Source organism: Bidens hawaiensis, unplaced genomic scaffold, assembly GCF_021521415.1.
Source record: "Bidens hawaiensis isolate Kalapana, Puna unplaced genomic scaffold, B.hawaiensis_p1.1 tig00042545_1, whole genome shotgun sequence".
In the NCBI taxonomy this organism is placed as follows: domain Eukaryota; kingdom Viridiplantae; phylum Streptophyta; class Magnoliopsida; order Asterales; family Asteraceae; genus Bidens; species Bidens hawaiensis.
The window spans coordinates 64,001-83,714 of NW_027497548.1; the positions used below are offsets into that span (position 1 = coordinate 64,001).

Here is a 19,714-nt window from a genome sequence, read left to right on the forward strand (position 1 = left end):
TGATATTGATCATTTGGAGGAAGAACATTTGGTACTCACATGAAGATGAGATTTTCAAGATTTCCAAGGTTGTCTGGAAGTGGACCACCAAAACTGTAATTAACCAGGATCCTGACAAACAAAAACCAACGAAAAGGAACTTAATTTAACATTCTTAAAGAACTTCAGGCCAAAAAAATTTTAGGATTAATAATGAAATTGTAACAAAGTCTTGATATTATTTCACTCTAAACTCAGCCTTTTTCTAGCTAAAAACATCTAAAATTTCAATATTATTAATCTACTATGTTGAAACTTTTTATGAGTAGTTTAAGTGACATAAACGTTTTTATAAAAAATGGTTACCATTTACCGGGATTTTTTTCACTTTCGAAAAAACCAACCCCATAATACTTGAGTTTCACAATTGTTTCGTTAAGGTAAGTTACTTTTAACCATTTATAAGAAATTTCACAAAAAAATGAAAAAAATTAAAAATTTTGTCTTTTGGTAGTTAAGAAAAAGTTTGAGCCGACTTTATACAAAACTTGCATATTCATGAGAATGGTAAAAAAAATAAAGCAAAAACTACTTACAGATTGGTTAAGGTATTCAAATTTCCAATTGGATTCAGGTTATTTTTTAGGATCTCTCTTGCATTTCTCTGTGGCAATTTAATCATCTGAAAATATTAGCATTGCTAAAATTGCATAAAAGGTAGCATGTTTATCTTTATATAAATATATTGAGTGAATAACCTTGTTTGCTCATCCAACTGATAGATTTTCACTTCAGCCTGTTTTTAATTAGAAAAAAACATAGGTAAATTAGTAAAGGATAATTAAACCGTAACTCAAAAAGTTGTTTAGGTAAATTACCTGAGTGGAAGCATAACTAAACAAAACATAGCCACCATGCCAAAGGGGCACCCCCTCCCCCACATCTTCATGACTCCATCATGTCAACCCCTCGCAAACTGAAAATCTTCACCTTCATTGTTATAGTTGGTAGAAGCCATTTTGTAATTAAGCCCTGCTCCAAATTATGAAATAAGTCTTGACAAATGTAAAAATACAAAGTTTTGTTTATATGATTATGGTGAGGTGATAGGTTTTAAACTAAAGATAAACTGATTTGACTGCATTCAAAATGAAAAAACATGACTTCCATTTGAGTAATGAAAACCACAACCTATTTTTACCTAAAATCTATCTAAAACATTAAAATTCGAAGAAATTACAAAGCTTAACTCAATCGTTCCAAAAACATTATTAAACAGCAAAGCCCCAATTAACAGTTTCGTGCGTAGCATATCGAAGCAAGATTAAAATGTGAAACCAAACATAGATATTTAATAAAATCGATGATTAAGGTCAACAAACTTGATGAACATGCATCGATTGGGTTTAGAGTTTACATCAGAGATAATGAAATCGAGATAAAGAACATACCTTCAATCAATCAAACACTAAATCATGAAATTGAAGATTCAGATTTTGTTGACAAAGATCCTTGTCGATATAGGATTTAGCAGAAGAGATTGACTGTCGATTGAATGAGAGAGCGGCTTAACCTTTTATTGTTAGGGTTTATGTATTAAGAATTATGGACTTAAATGTCCGGGTCGGATTATAATAAAAACGGGGCCCGCGTGTTTTTAATTTAAAACAAAGGATATTTGATAATGAGATGCCACGTAATAGTTTGTTAAATCCCACTCTTTTATTAGATAGGTTGATTGTCTCATAGTGATTATAATATATGTAAGGTTGTTTTGGCTGACCAAATTTTAATTTAAAATCATATTAAAAAACGTAATTGGTGTAAACTTGCTCATGGTGTAATTTTATAAGATCATATGTTATTAGAAATGTTGTTTGTTTGATCAATACAAGTATAAGATTGACCAGGATCTGTGTCTTATGTTCAACATGATGTTTATTATAAATAAAAAAGAATTGATGACAAATTATTTTTTTATTGTAGTGAGGCCTCTAAAGTCTAAACGATCAATAGGTGCTTTGAATGGCATACTACGTATGGGGGTAGTCACATGATAATATCATATGATCTTATATGGTCACATGCTAAGCAAGTTTATATTAACTACGTGTTTTGAATACGATTTAAATACCTTGCAAACAACTAATACTGTGTATCAAGTTTTAAATTTGCCAACAACATATCTGCTATTTTATGTTATAAATTGGTTGTTTACTGTTTAGTAGTAAGAAAACATTTCCTAAGAAGTTAAAAAATATATTTAAACTAGTATTTAGACCCGTCGAGTTGCGGCGGGAGTGTCAAGTATTTAGACCCACCGTTAGTATGCGCCTGTTACACAGGGTTTGTGTGTAGGTATGTATGACATTCTTCAATTTCGGGTCTCGATTCGTATTTGTTTTGTAAACTTTATTGATGTAAACCGACCCGTTTTGTAAACCGAAGCTTATGATATAATCAAAATGATGAATTTTATGTTACAATATTGTTTTACACTTGTTGGGTCTTGAAAACATTCAATTCGGTTTTTAAAACGCTTAAAAATCACTTAAAACGAACTTCAGGGGCCAAAACTGCCATTTTTGAAAATATTGAAAAATCAGGAAATCCATCCCGTCGCGCCGCACGACGGGGGACCCCTATTCTGGTCGCGGGGCGCGAAGGCAGACCTGCAACAGCTTGTTTTTTGTTTGTTTTATGCATACATGTGACTAAAACCAACCCATTTTCATGCAAGACCCTTTATGTTTGATCATTTCAACTTACCCTATATATACACCACCATTTCCACCCATTAATCCCTGCTACAACTCCAAATTCTCTCTCAAATTCAAAGATCTTAAGGTTATTTTCATTGTGTTCTTGAAGGTTTGACTTCTAAAAGTCAAACTGAGTTATTTCTTTCTTTCTAATTAGCTTATGTAACCTTATTAATACTTGTTTATGGTGGTACAACATATATATAATATCACGCCCCTTGTTCCCTTTGGTGGTTACTTCTCCGGTTCCGGCCGGTGAGGTTTCGGGCCCTATAAGGCAAGGCTTCATGGAGGACTTCGTGTTCTTGATATATGAAAACTTATATAACTTGTTTATACATATTATTTATGCTTAACTTCTGCTCATTTTAGTTTGTTAGTCACATTTACAAGTCTTGGGTATGTGGAGACCATCTATGAACTCATTTGTGAGATGGAAACCGAACCAAACCGAACTTTTGTTAAAAATACTTGTTGTTGACCTTTTTAGTTGTAGAACTTAAATATTTTCATTTGTACATTTTTATACAAGATCTATGAAATATGGGTATGTAGAATCCATCTATGAACTTGTTGTGAGATGGAAACCGAACCGATCCGATTTTACTCGCTTAAGACACACAAGTGTGTTTTTAGCTATCAAGACACAAAATATTTCTGTAAAAATAGCTTACAAACTTATTTTAATTATTTCCTTAAGTACTTGGAAATGTTGGATCCAACTTGGTCTCATAACATAGTTGGCCCGACAAAACCGAACACTCGCTTAACGTACGTTGTTAGTTCTAAAACAATAGATCTACATACTTGGTTAGGTGTTATTATGTTTTAATGAGTTATTTCATAATAATTAATATTTTGGGAAGTTGACTTTGGGTTTGACCATTTGTCAAGACCCGAACCTACACAACCCGAACACTCGTTAAAAACCCGTTTTAGTATCTTTGTCCCAATAGAACTTGCATTTTGGCATTTTTCTCACCTTAATACTTAACATTGGTTAAGTAAATATTAAGGTTAGATACTTTAACCTGGTTCTGAGCAAACTCACATTTTTAAAGGGTTATTATTATAAATTCTTAGATAGTTACATTTTAAACCTTGAACTTTAAATTGTTTACTTTTTTTGCAACATTTATTTTATTTAAAGATCTTCAAGGCAACCTTTCTAAATCCAAGACTTCTTTTATTTTAGGCTTCATACGTTAACTCGTCATTCCGGCAAATCTCCAAATAATCAAATTTTCAAGTTTATTACTTGAACGTGAGTAACTTCATAACCCGTTTTCTATCTTTTGTTTTGGGGTGACATTTCATACTTATTCAAATCAAATGCTTTATACTTAAGTCTTAAACCACAAACGTTATTGTATACTTTACTTAAATAAATGCTCGATTTGGTGTTCTATACTTACATGATTATATGCTTATGTGTTTACCGCTTTTGGAAGGTTGATTCATAAATCCGTGAACTATTTGGTATTCTCTTATAGCACAGTGCTGTTAATGTATTCTTATTAACGACTTCATGAAATCCGAATTTATTTGGTATTCTCTTATAGACCGTGCCGCTAATGTATTCTTATTACCGATCTCATACTATCCAAATTATTGTTATTTATTTGTGGTTTTGTATACAAGATTGTGGCGTTTCTTACTATATACATATTGTTCAAACTTATGAATTGCTCACCAACCTTTGTGTTGACAAACTTTATTTTATGAAATGTTACAGGTTTGCCAAAAAACAATTTTATATATTTTATAGTATCTGATACTCTTTTTAAGCATAATTTATGTATTTGATATTTAAGTGACACTAGATCACATAAATTTTCGAAACATGTCACCAATAAAATAATCATGGGTCCGCCGGCATACAAGCTCCATATCAAAAGATAAACTTGATGGTTGTGGTGTCGAATCAAGATCTTGGATCAGAGGAACATGGTTAAGTAATGGGGTTGTCTTTGATGTAGATGTTATTTGTAAAATATGCTTGACTTGGAGTGAAAGGAACACCACAAAGGGACGTGTATAATGTTGGATTATATATGAGGGGTTGATCACATGGGAAGGGACCTGTTCACGTGTTGCCCGGCTTAATAGTCATCCCATGAAAATTGTTTTCGTGCTAAATATCACCCCTTGCACTCACCGACATGCTCTGTTGTGGAGACAATGTAACATGGCTTATGCAATAATATGTATTTAAACGATAACATAGGTTGCGCTAAAAAGATATTGATGGTGTTGGAAATTTGAGGGTAGCGATGATTACATGTTGGTTCATGTATGATACGAGCTTAATATGATTGATGTCAATGAGATATATCAAATATCGTTGGTGTTAAATTGATCATTCTAGAATGAGTATCATTACAGAACTGTTAAATTATTAAAGAATTTGAAGGAACCATTGAAAACCAACGTTTTTTATAAATATTTTTGTATGTTAATGTTATTGAGTGTAGTTTTATCATTTTTTATATCTATATTTACGGTTACAATTTTAAAAATTACTTTTTATACATATCTTTGTTTTGTTTTACACCTATGTAAATTTGTTAGTACAAATTTTACACATATGTAAACTTGTGATTAATATATGTAATCAAAATTTTTTTATATAAAATATGATAAAGCTACTCTTAAATAATGTTAATATATAAAAAAAATTAAAAAATATTTGGTTGTTTAGAGTTCCTAAGAGGTCTTAATTTTTTTAGAGTTTTTAAATGATACCAACACTTGAAGCTCAGGAGAGAACCGATCATTCTATACGTCATATCCAATATTGGATATATATATATATGTATATGTGTGTGTGTTTAAGTTCAGGAGAGAACTGATATTACTGCAAGAAATAAATATGAGCCACTAGTTTTATTTTAAGTATTTAAAACTTAAAAATAAATGAAAAGGATGTAAATGCAACAATAAATGAATACTCTCTCTTCAATTAATACAACTAATATAACCATAATAAATCTCTCTAATTAATATATATCTACATAATTTAACTATAATAATTAAAAAGATACAAAACTAATTTAGTTTTATAATTTATTTACATCATCTTCATTTTATCTAACAAAAATACAATTTATTCATATAATACTAGTTCTTTATATTATAAAAACAATTTCTTTCCACTCAATTTATTAGCATATATCAACGGGTAATTTTTAACAATAAATATCAAAACATAATATATATTTTTCAATTGATATATCTAGAAAAACTATTGTCATAAATAATAAAAAAAATGACATACAAATGTGCCTATTAAATATAAACAATAAATATACAACTTACACAAAATTATATAACCTACACTTGTTTTGAGCAATGAAAACGCACAACATACAAAATAAAACATACAACTTACATATTTAATTCGATATCAACAATTATATAAACTACTCAAAGATACACATATCCAACACGTGTGTAGGTTATATGTTTTCTTATTCTTAGAACTAGTGTGGGTTATATGTTTTTGTGTAGGTTGTATATTTCACATTTAATGCAAACATGTGTAAGATAGTTTTTTGTATTATTCATCACAATGTAACGGCATCTTGATGAATATTGATAAGTTGAGTTGGAAGAAATTGGTTTTAAATAGAAAGAAGTTTTAGTGTATGAATAAATTGTATTTGTGTATGATAAAATTTTCGTGTGTATGTTATATGTTTTTCGTGTGTAGGTTATATGTTTTCGTGCGCGTGTTTATTTTATTGATGATGAATTTTGTGTGTAGGTTATATGCTTTCTTATTCTTAGACCAAGTGTAGGCTATATGTTTTTGTGTAGGTTGTATCTTTTTTTGTTGATATTTAATGCAAACACGTGTAAAATATTTTTATGTGTTATTTAACACAATTTAACTACGTGTTGATGGATATTAATATATTGAATTGGAAGAAATTGGTTTTGGATAGAAATAAATTTTAACGTATGAATAAATTGTACTTGTGTAGGACAAAAATTCAAGAGAAAAAAATAAGTTATAAAAATAAATGAATTCTTAATATTTTTTAATTGTAATAAACTGATTAGTTATATTAATTGAATAGATAACTATTATGATTTATTGGTTATATTTATTGAAGAGAGATTGCATTTATACTTTCTTAATTTATCTTTAAGTTTTCAAAAAAGAAAATAAAACTAGTGGCTCATATTCATTTCTCGCAGTAATATCATTTCTCTCCTGAACCATCCCCTATATATATATATATATATTAGAGGTGGGCCATAAAAAACTTCACTAGGTTAATATTTTTCTATGTACGGATGTCTTTCTATCAGGATCGGGTCACATAACAAAATACAATATTTTTAATAGGCACATAGTAAAGTAAAGAGCCGTCATTAGAAACTTAAACAATAAACATACAACAAAATAAGAAAATATACCTTCAAGGGTTATTTTCTTTTACCTAAGAAAGAAAAGGCATTTAGATGAAAAAAAATCTTTTTCGATAAACAACATTAAACGTTAATAATTTGATTATTTATATAAGATGAGACGAGGTGATGCATTCTATGATTCGTCTTTGTCTTCTGATGACGGGGTAGCTCAAGAAATTAGTAAAATGGCTTTCACACATTAACACTAAAAAGGTTAAAAGCTTCGTTTCCTGCCCAATTTATGTAAACAAGTACGTGAACAGTAAGCACGTGCTACAGTACAACGTCAAATCACAATTCACATCACTGTTCCATCTGAACAAGGGACATGCTCAGAAAAAGTAATATTATTTTAATCCTGGACCAACGGTCAAAAGGTTCCCACCGATAAATGGTCAACTCTCTAGCAAACTGGAGGCTAACTAGTTTACCCACTGGACAAAAGGCTTGGGCTCTCCCTCTATAAAAGGATGACCCAGCCATAAACAAGAACACACGAAGATCTGGACAGAACACATACACTCCTTGATCTTATCTTCTTCCTTGAGAAACTAGCACTTTGCTTGTTTCTTTCTCACTTCACAAACATCATAGCTTCACCACGAACTTCATCTAAAAACCGGTCTCAAACACCTTGGTCTTGGATCTCCGGTGAACTATAACAACTAACAACAAACTAGTGAAACTCTCTCTGTGTTTTGAAAACGTAGAGGGACACCATGACCTGCGTTAGGTTAACCGGAACCCTTGAAGCATGTTAGCCTAACCAGTCCATTCACTATCATTGGTCATATAATTGTTGTAGCAACAAGTTGGCGCCCACCGTGGGGCTACGCCGCTTACTTTATCTTAAAGACCAGTAGCGTAGCTCCATTTTCACTAAAATCTCCATGACGGAAGGTGGATCTCCCGATGAAGTCGACCAGGTGTCAAGAACACCAACACCAAGTGCCGGCCAGGAAACTCCGGCGGCAACCACACCTTTTTCCACTCCGGGAGGAACCCTGACGGAACCCTTGTTCCTTGAGTTTTCACCTTTCCGAACTCCAACCCCTTCACGATCCGGAGTTCCTTCTCCTCATGCAGGAGTCACAAACACCCCGGAGCGTGTTGACTTGACGATGGAAGGGGTATCACGGCATTTCTTGCAACTAAGACATCTTCTTAACCAACACGTGAGCCAAGAAAGAGAAAAGGGGATAAGAATAAGGCTGGATTATGACGATCCGGAGCCCTCACTGTCACTCGGACGTCCACCTTCCCCTCTAACCAGCTCACGACCGACTGCTTCTCATTTAGAGGCTGGTCCAAGTGTAACCTGCCAACCTTTTAACCCATCTCCTTATACCTATGGGAGACCAAGCCCAACGGCTTTCCCTTTGTTCACCTCAAAACCCCTTGGGCACGAGACCACTCTCGACCAAATATGGCAGTCACCAGCTTCAAGTGTTCCTCCTACAACCACTACATGGGAGCAGGCCATGACGGTCTTGCCCTTGGCTCGAAGTGCAGCAATGAGCACTCCCATGGGAACAAACCAAACAGCAGCAACCCTTGAAAGCCTTCAAGGCTTTAACCTCATGCCTCAGATGATGGTCAAATGATGGCACACTTCCATTGGACCCAACTCATCAACCAAGCGCTGGGTACTCACCAAGGAACAACGAGTCATAATCTCGCTACAAGGGTAGAGGAAGACCTTGCAAAGCCTTACAAGCCCGGTAACCTATCATGTTTCTCTCAACAAATCGCTGATTATGACTCTCAAACAAAAATCAAGATGCCAACCCATATAAAAACATATGATGGGACTGAGGATCCCGAGGACCACCTCCATGTCTTTACCGGTGCTGCCAGAATCGAAAAGTGGTCACACGCTGAATGTTGTCTAATGTTCATGTAAACTCTTTTCGGATCAGCTAGGATATGGTTCAACGACCTTCTTGCCCAAAGCGTTCGAAACTTCGATGATCTGAGCAAAGGATTCTTAGCCAACTTTTCACAACAAAGGAGGTACGTCAAGGACGCCACAGTCATTCTTCAGATAAAACAAAAAGATGATGAGAGCCTTCGAGATTTCATCGAAAGGTACAACAAAGAAGGGTTGACATATGTGGGGGCCGACGAAAAAATGAGGGTGGCAGGCTTCATGAACGCCATCACCTCCAAATACCTCACACGGGACTTTAACAAGTGCCTGCCTAAAACCCTTGAAGAAGCTCTTGAATGAGCTGAGGCTCATATTCGAGGCGAAGAGGCCGTTGATTTCAAAGAACAAAGAAAAAAAGCTCCTAGTTGGCGAAGCAACAGCCCCAACCGAAAGAAAGGGAACTTCAATCCCTATGATAAGTATCCAACGAGCTCAGATCAACGAAGGCCTGAAGGTCGGAATCCTCCAAGCAGGGAAAAGACTGTGAACTTCACAGCCTTAACCATAACGCCTCAGGAGATCCTTGCCACCGAAGAAGTGAAACACAACTTCCGACCTCCTCGACCCTTGCCCAAAAGCAAGAAAAATGAAAGCTCCACCCAGTTCTGTGAGTTCCACGAAGAAAAAGGTTACCACACCAACGATTGCTTTCAACTCAAGAGAAGAATTGAGGAAGCTGTCAAGTCTGGAGAATTGGCTCATTTGGTGAAAGGGCTCAAAGACAAGATGGCCGAAAGAAAAAGCAAAGAAGTGACATTGGAGGCTTGGGAGCTTCAATGTGTCTGCTTCCCATCACCTCCAGGTGACTTACTCTCAAACCCTTTGGTGGTAGCAGCGAACGTGGGAAAACTCAACACAAGCAAAGCCTACATTGACACATAGGCGACCGCAGAGATCATGTATGAAAGGTTCTTCAACCGGCTGAGTAAGGAAGAGCGTTCAAGGCTTCAACCCTCCAGGACGTCTATAAAAAATATCTCCGATATACCCTTGAAGCCTTTGGGCCAACTAACCCTTGATGTCTGTTTTAGTAAAGGCATGATGAAGAAAACCAAACCATTCACTTTTGTGGTTATCAACACACCTTCCAACTATGATGTAATCATAGGAAGACCAGGACAATGTGTGTTCAACATGGCTGTTTCGGTTGGTCAAGGTGCTATGAAGTTTCCGACCGACAGGGGAATTGCAACCCTTCAACCTACCCAAGAGGTTCACACGGTTGAAGGGGAAAGTTCAAAAAACGAAGATGACGAACAAGGCTTGATCATAAACCCTGAGTACCCTGAACAAAAAGTACGGGTAAACACAAGCCTTTACAAAGAAACTCTCTCACACCTTGAAAAGCTGTTGGTAAACTGTAGCGATGTTTTTGCTTGGTGCCCAGAAGACATGACAGGCATCCCTCGAAGCATTGCAGAGCATGAGCTAAAAATACCTCCCAATGTCAAGCCTATTGTCCAAAATAAACGAAGCCTGGCTCCTGAAAGAAGCTTGGCAGCATGTCAAGAGGTTGAAAAGCTTGTACAAGCTGGAATCTTATGTGAGGTCACACATTAATCTTGGGTGGCTAATCCAGTCATGGTTCGAAAGCCTGACAAGTCTTGGAGGATGTGCATCGACTTCAAAGACTTGAACAAAGCATGCCCAAAAGATTGCTATCCATTACCCGAGATGGATCTCAAGGTTGACTCTTTAACCGACCATCCCTTTAAGTGTTTTCTCGACGCTTACAAGGGTTACCATCAAATTCTCATGAAAGTGGAAGATGAAGAAAAAACTGCATTCCACACGGACAAGGGTATTTTTAGTTATCAAAAGATGCCTTTTGGCCTACGAAATGCCGAGGAAACCTATCAACGTTTGATTTGACAAAGCATTTGCCAGCCAAATCAGCAAAAACCTGGAAGCTTATGTTGATGATCTGGTAATCAAAAGCAAAACCGAGCATCAAATGCTTGATGACATACAAGAAACCTTCCAGAACATGAGGAAGATCAACATGAAACTCAATCCCGGAAAATGTTCATTCGGGTTCAAGGAAGGCAAGTTTTTGGGACACATCGTGGGTAAAAAAATCATAAAAGCCAACCCCAACAAAGTCAGGGCTATTCTTGAAACTAAGTCTCCACAAAGCAAAAAAGAAGTAGAAAGTCTGAACGGAAGGCTTGCAGCCTTGAAGCGTTTTACCTCCAAGCTCGCTGAGAAATCCCTACCCTTTTTCAAAACACTAAAGGGTTGTACCAATAAGAAAGATTTCAGGTGGACGAAAGAAGCAGAAGAAGCCTTCAGCCAAATGAAGCAACACTTGGCTTCACTTCCAGCTATTGCAGCCCCTGAAACAAGAGAACTGATCTCTGTCTATCTCTCAGTCACTGAAGAAGCATTAAGCGCGGTTCTAACCATCGAACGAGACAAAGTTCAGGTACTCGTTTATTTCTTTAGTAAAACGCTAAAACTGACAGAGATCAAATATCCTCATTTGGAAAAACTTGCCCAAATCATGGAATGAGCGTATGGTTACAAGTACAAACTTTCTTTGACACACAATCTAGTCAAAACAAGCAGGCCATCGACCAAGTCGCCGGTGGAGACCTGGGATCCAAATCACCTAACGAAGCATTTGAAATCATGGAAAAGGCAGCAAAGAAGATTTTTGCTTATAACCCACCAAGATCTACACCAACACATAAAGGAATGCACAACGTCGATTCCAACACTCTTGTCACCGCACAACTTGAAGCACTTTCTAAAATATTCGAACAACTTTAAGTCAAACTATCACAAACCAAGATCACTCTTGACACCTGTGGAGGAACACATAAGACCAGTGATTGCAAACAAGTCGAGGTAACACTCAAACCCTACCCGGATTCAAAAAAAGGCCGACGAATCAATCTTTCCAACCTAAACTCAATTTCAAGAGCAAAGTTCTAGTAGCCATCAAAATCCGAGCTACTCAAAATTTGAAGAGATGTTGATCCAAATCATGACCAAAACAAATGAAGCAGAAAAAAAGGTCGATTTAAGAGCCGTTGATATCAGCGGAGTATTGTTAAAGAATGGAGCTGACCTAAAAAGCCAACAAGCATCATTGCAGAATATAGAAACTCCATTCGGACAGATTGCCGGACAATTGTCTAAAAGACCACCCGATGCTCTTCCAAGCAACACAATCACAAACCCAAATGCAACAGCCAACGCTGTTACATTGAGAAGTGGCACAACCATTGTCGCCTCACCAACTTCAGAACTAGTTATGGAGAAGGAAGTCCCTGATAAGACACAGGAAAAACTGATCCCAGCAGGCACCGTACAATCTAAGGAACTAGTCTAAACTTATGTTTCACCTATTCCATAACCTAGATGGCTGAAAATATGAGAGATTGGAAGCTCAGTACGGGATGTTTTTAGAACTCTTCAAACAACTCCACATCAACATCCCTTTCGTCGAAGCCATTGCTCAAATGCCGAAATATGAAAAGTTTCTTAAAGATGTTCTAACCAACAAAGGAAGCTGGAGGAGCTCTCGCATGTCACATTGAGTGAATAATGCTCAGCTGTCCTCCAAAACAAGTTGCCGCAAAAAATGACAGATCCAGGGAGTTTTACTATCCGTTGTCTCATAGGAAATTTGTCTGTTAGCAATGCCCTAGCTAACCTAGGATCGATCCTAAAGTGTTAAAGACTGATATATCAGTCTCAAATATATAATATCCGAGACTGATTTTTCAGTTACGAATAACATTTGGGACTGACTTTTTTGTGACTGATGTTAGTGACCGATGATCAGTCTCTAATAACCTATCGCCTTATTTGTGAATAAATTTCAATCACAAGTATGCTTGCGCAAAATAATACTTTTAATGAAAAATTATAAGCAACTAAATTTCAGTCTCAAATACGTTTCATCTATAATAAACAATTACATAAATGTATGGGCGACTGATCTTCAGTCTCTAATATGAAGAAAACATATTAGAGATTTAAAATCGTTCTTAATATTCCTAACATTATTCAAGTTAGGGATTGATATTCAGACCCAAATTATTTCGTCGCAAAAGGATAACGTTGGAGACTGAAAATCAGTCTCAAAATCTTTTAACGGGCCTTATTTGGAACTATAGATGAGCAAAACGAGTACCTGTACCGATTCAGTACCGGTACCAATTTGATATCATTGGTACCAAATCGATACAAGTTTTAAATTTTCGGTACTGGTAAGGTACCTTCAATGCCGGTTCCGTCCCGGTACGGGTACCGAACCGAACATCGGTACCCGCATTTTTGGTACCGGTACTCGCGCATCCCTCGTTGGAACTAATTTGCAATCTCCGATGCTTTTTTGTAGACGAAAGAGTTAAGAAATAATATTCAGTCTCCAATGATATTAAGTATTTAGTAGAAGAAAGAAATAACGACTAATATTTAGTCCCTAATTAATGATGGTCAATTACATAGCTGGCCCTATGTTAGGGGAGCCGAATAATCGGTCGAGACACGTAATTTTTGGGAGCCAAAATACTTTTATTCATGTTTTTAACTTTTTTTTATAATATATGTATGAATCACTTTTACTTGTATGGTTATTCTTGTATATATATGAATCACAATCATCTAAAATACAGTGGGCCAAAATTAATTTTATCTATAAATAAAAGTAAGGTTGATTCATGATCTATGTATCAATGATGGTCAATTAAAAATCAAGACGAGTACAATTTATTGGTTAATTAGACGAGTACCATTAATTGGTTAATTAGAATGAGTAATTATTTATACTGATGCTATTATTTAACTTTTTATGAAAACAAATATTTTTTAATGTAGTCATTACTATTAATCAAATTATAAACATCGGTATTGAACATAAGCAACTTATGATTTCATTTTTTTAACTTCCCTCTTAAAGTTCTCTCCAGGCAAAAACTAATTCAAAGTCCTGCTCACACACACTCTAACCCTAAATAGGCAGGGGGGTTTGCATATCACCCTTCTAGGGCCTCTAGACTCATCCGACCAATCGATTACTCACCGCCTCTCAATACCAAGCTTCTCTAGATCATATGTTTCCTGTCTCATGTGAAGATTCAGTTCTTCGTATAGAATGTGAATGATCGAGATTTACCTTAAATCAATCCACTGAATATTGCTAAAATTTGATGCCAAATGGCGAGTGAGATTAAAATCGAATAATATTTGCTAACTCTGGCATGAATCTTGTTTATACTATTGAATTTCTGGGCTTAATTGACAAACAATGTTAGGTATTTCGTTTAACTCAAACTATGCACATCACGTGTTCGATAAAATGTCTAATTGAGATGTTTCTCTTCTTGTATACTCACAATGAATTTGTAGGCTTAATTTTATTACTAATTGATGCCTTGGATAAGGATAAGTTTTAAACGCATATTAATTTCTATTACAAGTTTGCAGTCTTTAAACCATACTAATGCAGTTTTTTTATTATGGATTATTGTCCTTGATGCTAATATATATTATGTCTAGCAATGAGTCTATGATTGAAAATTGGAAAGAAGTTGATAATACAGCGTGTCAAGCGACAAACAGAATTTCAAAGGATTACATGACAAGGTACATTTAGTGGAATCTTATTCTTGAATTAGTACAAAGCAAGTTCTAATTTCATTGATATGTAGTTTAGAAATGATCTTATACGTTATTTCTCTTTGTTAAGTAGTTGCAGATTTTTAGACTTATAAATTCATACTCCCTCTTATGTGTAGAAACTGTGGTGTTTAACTAAAATTTGAAGGACCGTGTTTGACTATTTTCAAAGTGTGTGTGTTTAACTTTTTAAATGTTAGTGACAACATATGATGGATCTTTGTTTGAGTATTTGTAATGTTGTTTATTTGCTTTATAATTATATACAAACTAAGTTTTCTTATCTGACTTTTTTAAGGTTAATTATATTACAAGGAACTTGGTACGTATGAGAAATGGGCAGATGACATACCCTACAACATATGTAATCTCAGTGCAGATAGCACACTTATACTTGAAGTAACCTAAATGCACATTCATTCTTGTTGCATACTTGCATAGAGCTGGCAATTTTTATAAATTTATGTGACACAATTAACTTTTTCAGTTTCAATTAGCTGATAACAACTAGTTTATTTATTTTAATTTCAGGCACCATCACTTTATTCAAACATAGATCAGAAGATGCATACACATGAACGGGATTTGGATTTGTTGTTTCATGAGGTCTCCTGTCTTCATCATCTCATGGAAGTTTGCTAAGGGATCTTATATTTTTACTTGTAATGAAATATATATCTAGTGTTGAGATGCATTGGTTAATATTTTGTAATACTGTGAACAAATTGAAGTTAGTGAATTTTAGTTAGAATGGGTTTAAATTGTATTTGTATGTATATTTTGTAAATAAAAAAAGTTATTTAATTATTATTTTTTGTAATTTTTAATATTTTTTTGCAAACAGACGTTTTGTAGTAGTGTATTTGGGATTAAAATGACATGTCATTTGAGACTATTTTTTAGTCTCTAAAAGAAGTATCTTAAGAACTGAAAGTGGTGCCACACTTTAAAGGATTAATTAAAAGTCCCTAAAATAGAACAATTGGGATTAAAATATTGTAGTATTAAAAATTGATTTACAGTCACTTAAAAATGTATTTGGTACTGAAATGATATGGTACTGAGAAGAGATTAAGGACTGAGTTTATGTGAATTGAAGACTGAATATTAGTCGCGTTTGATCCAATGCAATGGAGACTGATTTCCGTTACTAAAACAAGTATCTAGGACTAGGAATAGGGGACTGACTGGGGACTGGGGAAATCAGTCCCTGATAACTATTAGGTACTGATTTAGTAACATTAGGGATTGACTTTTCAGTCTCTAGTAACAATTATTTTGGTAGTATATTAATTTAATGCCTTATGAGGTTTTTGCAAAACTAGGGATAGGAGAACCAAAGCCCACCCGCATGAGCATTCAGTTAGCTGACCGATCCGTTAAATATCCTCGGGGCATTGTTGAAAACATGCTTGTCAAAATTGATAAATTTGTTTTCCCAGTAGATTTTGTAATTCTAGACATGGAGGAAAACAAAATTGTACCTATGATTCTAGGAAGACCCTTTTTAGCCACTGTAAAGGATATTATTGATGTTTGCACCGACAAACTCACTCTCAGGGTTAATGACGAGGCAATCACCTTTGATATAGGAAATCTATGAAACATCCACAACATTACGATGACATATTATATTGTGTTGACATCATCGATTCTATCGTAAGTTGCTATGTGCGAGATTCCTCCATCAGTAAAACACTAGAAACACAAATCTTAACTGAAACTATCACCAAACTCATTTTAGAAAACTAAAATCTGGATGCTAACAACAATCAAGAAACATCAGAAGTAATATGTGAGATCACCGAGTGCAATGAAAAATCAAAACCATCAATCGAAGACCCTCCAGCCTTAGAATTGAAATAACTCCCGAACCATCTCTAATACGCCTTTCAGAATAAATGCACAAGTTTTACCCAAATTTGTTTAAGTAATAGTTAGGTTTTGGGGACGAAACCTCCTTTAAGGAGGGTAGACTTGAAACATCCGACGTTTCTAAAAATATGAATAAAGAAATATTATTATTTATTTACGCTTATTTAATTGTCGTTAGATAAATAATAAAATAATATAAAGGATGGTAGGCTTTAATAGTGTTGGGCTTAAAATAAATCATGGACTAGTGTACTAATAGGCCTAAGGTCCATACTTAAAGGGTATATATACACCCGCCACTTTCCATTTTTACGAACACATACTCAAAACACACACACAAGCATCTCTTTCCTTTTCAGATTCTATCCAAGGGAGAAATGAAGACGTGAGTGATTCGAGCGTCTAGGCAAGCAATAAAACGTTCAAGATATAGATCGGTGTGAGGTACGTTCCATAATAGAGATTCATTCGTTTAGTTCGGCTCGTTTGACGTTTCTAGATCTAGCCAAACGGGGTTTTGAAACGATAAAGGTTTGAAATTTATCCAAAAACGAGCCAGATCTGGATAAGTTTGTTAGTAAACATAGCGATAATTGTGAAATAATAATAAGCATACTTAACATGTAATAATAATAATAATAATAATAATAATAATAATAATAACCACGGTAGCTGCACGTTAAAGTAATGATGTGTAATAATAAGGAATATTGGATTTTAATAATCCCTATTGAATGGTATTGGTCGATAATAATCCCTTTTCATTTTATCGCCACTGACGGTCCCAAATTTAAAAAAGTTGACCCCTAATGGTCCCCCGTTTAATATGACTTAACGGTGTTATAGTTTTTTCTGAATTTCAAACCAATGTTTTAGGGCTTTTGATCGTTAGGAGGATACGAGTCGATTGGTGTAAACCTTAGTTCGAAAAAGTGCTTCAAAATGTCAAAACAATGCTTCAATTCGGGTGTTTAAACTTACAATTAACCAAAATCAAGTCGTTTGGATCATTGTTTGGAGCTAAGTTTTATATCATTCGACTCGTATCTTCCTTCCGATTAATAGCCCTAAAAAGTTAGTTTGAAATTCAGAAAAAAGTATAACGTCGTTAAGTCCCTTTTAATGGGGGACCATTGGCGGCCAACTTTTTTGAATTTGGGACCGCCAGTGGCGATAAAATGAATAGGGAATATAATCGGCCAATACCATTCAATAGAGATTATTAAAATCCAATATTCCTAATAATAATGATATGTAATCATAACAATAATGAGTAACATTAATGGGATTAACGGAAATAACGAGATCGGATAAGGATTTAAATAATAAATGATGTAATAACAATAGGGTAATAGGGTCAGGCTAAACGTACCCCCCGTGGTTGCTTGTCATACCCTCACATGGAAAAACCAACTTTCATATTACCCACTGAAATCATATAATTACCAAATTAGCACAAAAATAAGGATTTCATATTATTTTTTTTACAAGTTGCGTTTTTTTTATGATTTCGAGTTTCGGGTTTAGGGTTTAGATTTTCAGGTTTCGGGTTCGATTTAGGGTTTAGATTTTCGGGTTTAGGGTCTAGGGTTTAGGGTTTAGGGTTTTAGGTTTTTTGAGTTTCGGGTTTATTTTGTAAAAGATAAAGAGGTATAATAAGGATATTATAAATATATATACTGTTAAAATTAAAAAAATGACATTATAAATATTTACAATATTAATACTAGAAAAACAAATTAATAGTGATACTTTATAGTTTTTAATTTGATATATGTAGTGGAGATTATTAAGTGAAAAAAATGTTGTAGGGACTAATAATGTATATAAATAATGTTAAGAGGTAATAGTAATTTATCTAATAAGTTGGGGGGGGGGGTACGTTTAGTAGCACCCTAACAATACGTTGAAGGATGACGAGGTAGCAGCGAAGGTTCACTATATAAGAAATCAAAGTGGAAGTGGAAGCATACAACAAGCTACAACTAGCGCAACATAATGGTTAAAGCTGAGTTGTGTGAGCGAAGGGTCGCGGGTTCGAGTCCCGGCCCTCGCAATTCATTTTTGATTTAAGAAAAATCCATTGAACTTGGTTCAATTCAATTAGACCCATATTCAATTAGAGGGTTCATTCGAATAAGGTTTGTAACATTCGTCATTTTCGGTTTAACTTGTATTTGTATTTGTATTTGTATGGAAAACCCGGCCCGTTTTGGTCTTTCGGATAGTCGTTATTAATAAAATGTTGGGTTTTATGTTCGTTTATGTTACACGATTGTTGGGTCAAGAAAACAATGAAATCCTCATTTACTTATGATTTATATACATCAATTGATGATTTTATTTATAGTCTCATATTCATTTGTAGATTTTGCCTCATATTATATGTACTTAAAACTATGAAATTGCTCACCAACATACGTGTTGACAAATATTATTTTATGCATTGTTACAGGTTTGATTATTGGTTGATTAGAGTTTGAAGATGCTATCTTATTTGAGACCGTTTAGGTTATTAGAAGGATGAACAATTAAATTCTTATATTTGTGTTTTTTTGTATGAACAAGATGTGTTACTTTTGATGATTGAATGAAATTATTGAGTTGTTTAAATATTGTCACTTTAATAGTGTGTTCCGCCGCCTTTGGGCAATCCGCTGCACCCCGGCATGTTCCGCCGCCTTTGGGCGGGGTATGACAACTTGGTATAAGAGCCAAGACTATAGGATATGCGGTTAGACGTAACGGCCTAGTATGGTTTTGCTTTAGGGTCCTTATACGTGTTGCTTATACGTGTTACCCTACTTGATGTTCATTACACTTATATATTTAATTACTTATTCATTTCATTTAATCCCAAAAATATACACATGTACACAATCTCATAGTATTCCAAGGTATCCTTACCTTACCGCAAAAAGTAGATTTTTATGATGTTTTTATGGATCACAAACTTAATTCGAATCCCGTTATTTATAATCTCCTTAAATATTGACTCTATAACGGGTTTGTAGCCACATTAGGAGGCGAAACACTATGAAACGATCATTTGACAAAAAGATTCCAAGAATCGAAGGTGATTTACTTACCTTGGGTGGTTGAATTGTAGATCATTTGA

General features: G+C 34.7%; 1 long non-coding RNA gene across 1 annotated transcript; it reads right to left on the bottom strand.

The window, feature by feature from the left end:
• Nucleotides 1-487: 487 nt before the first annotated feature.
• LOC143593714 (uncharacterized) lies at nt 488-1,545 on the bottom strand. Its single transcript, XR_013146166.1, has 4 exons — nt 1,431-1,545; nt 858-1,011; nt 738-775; nt 488-661 (listed from the first exon to the last, which is right to left on the bottom strand). It is a non-coding gene; the product is annotated as an uncharacterized LOC143593714 (long non-coding RNA).
• Nucleotides 1,546-19,714: the final 18,169 nt, after the last annotated feature.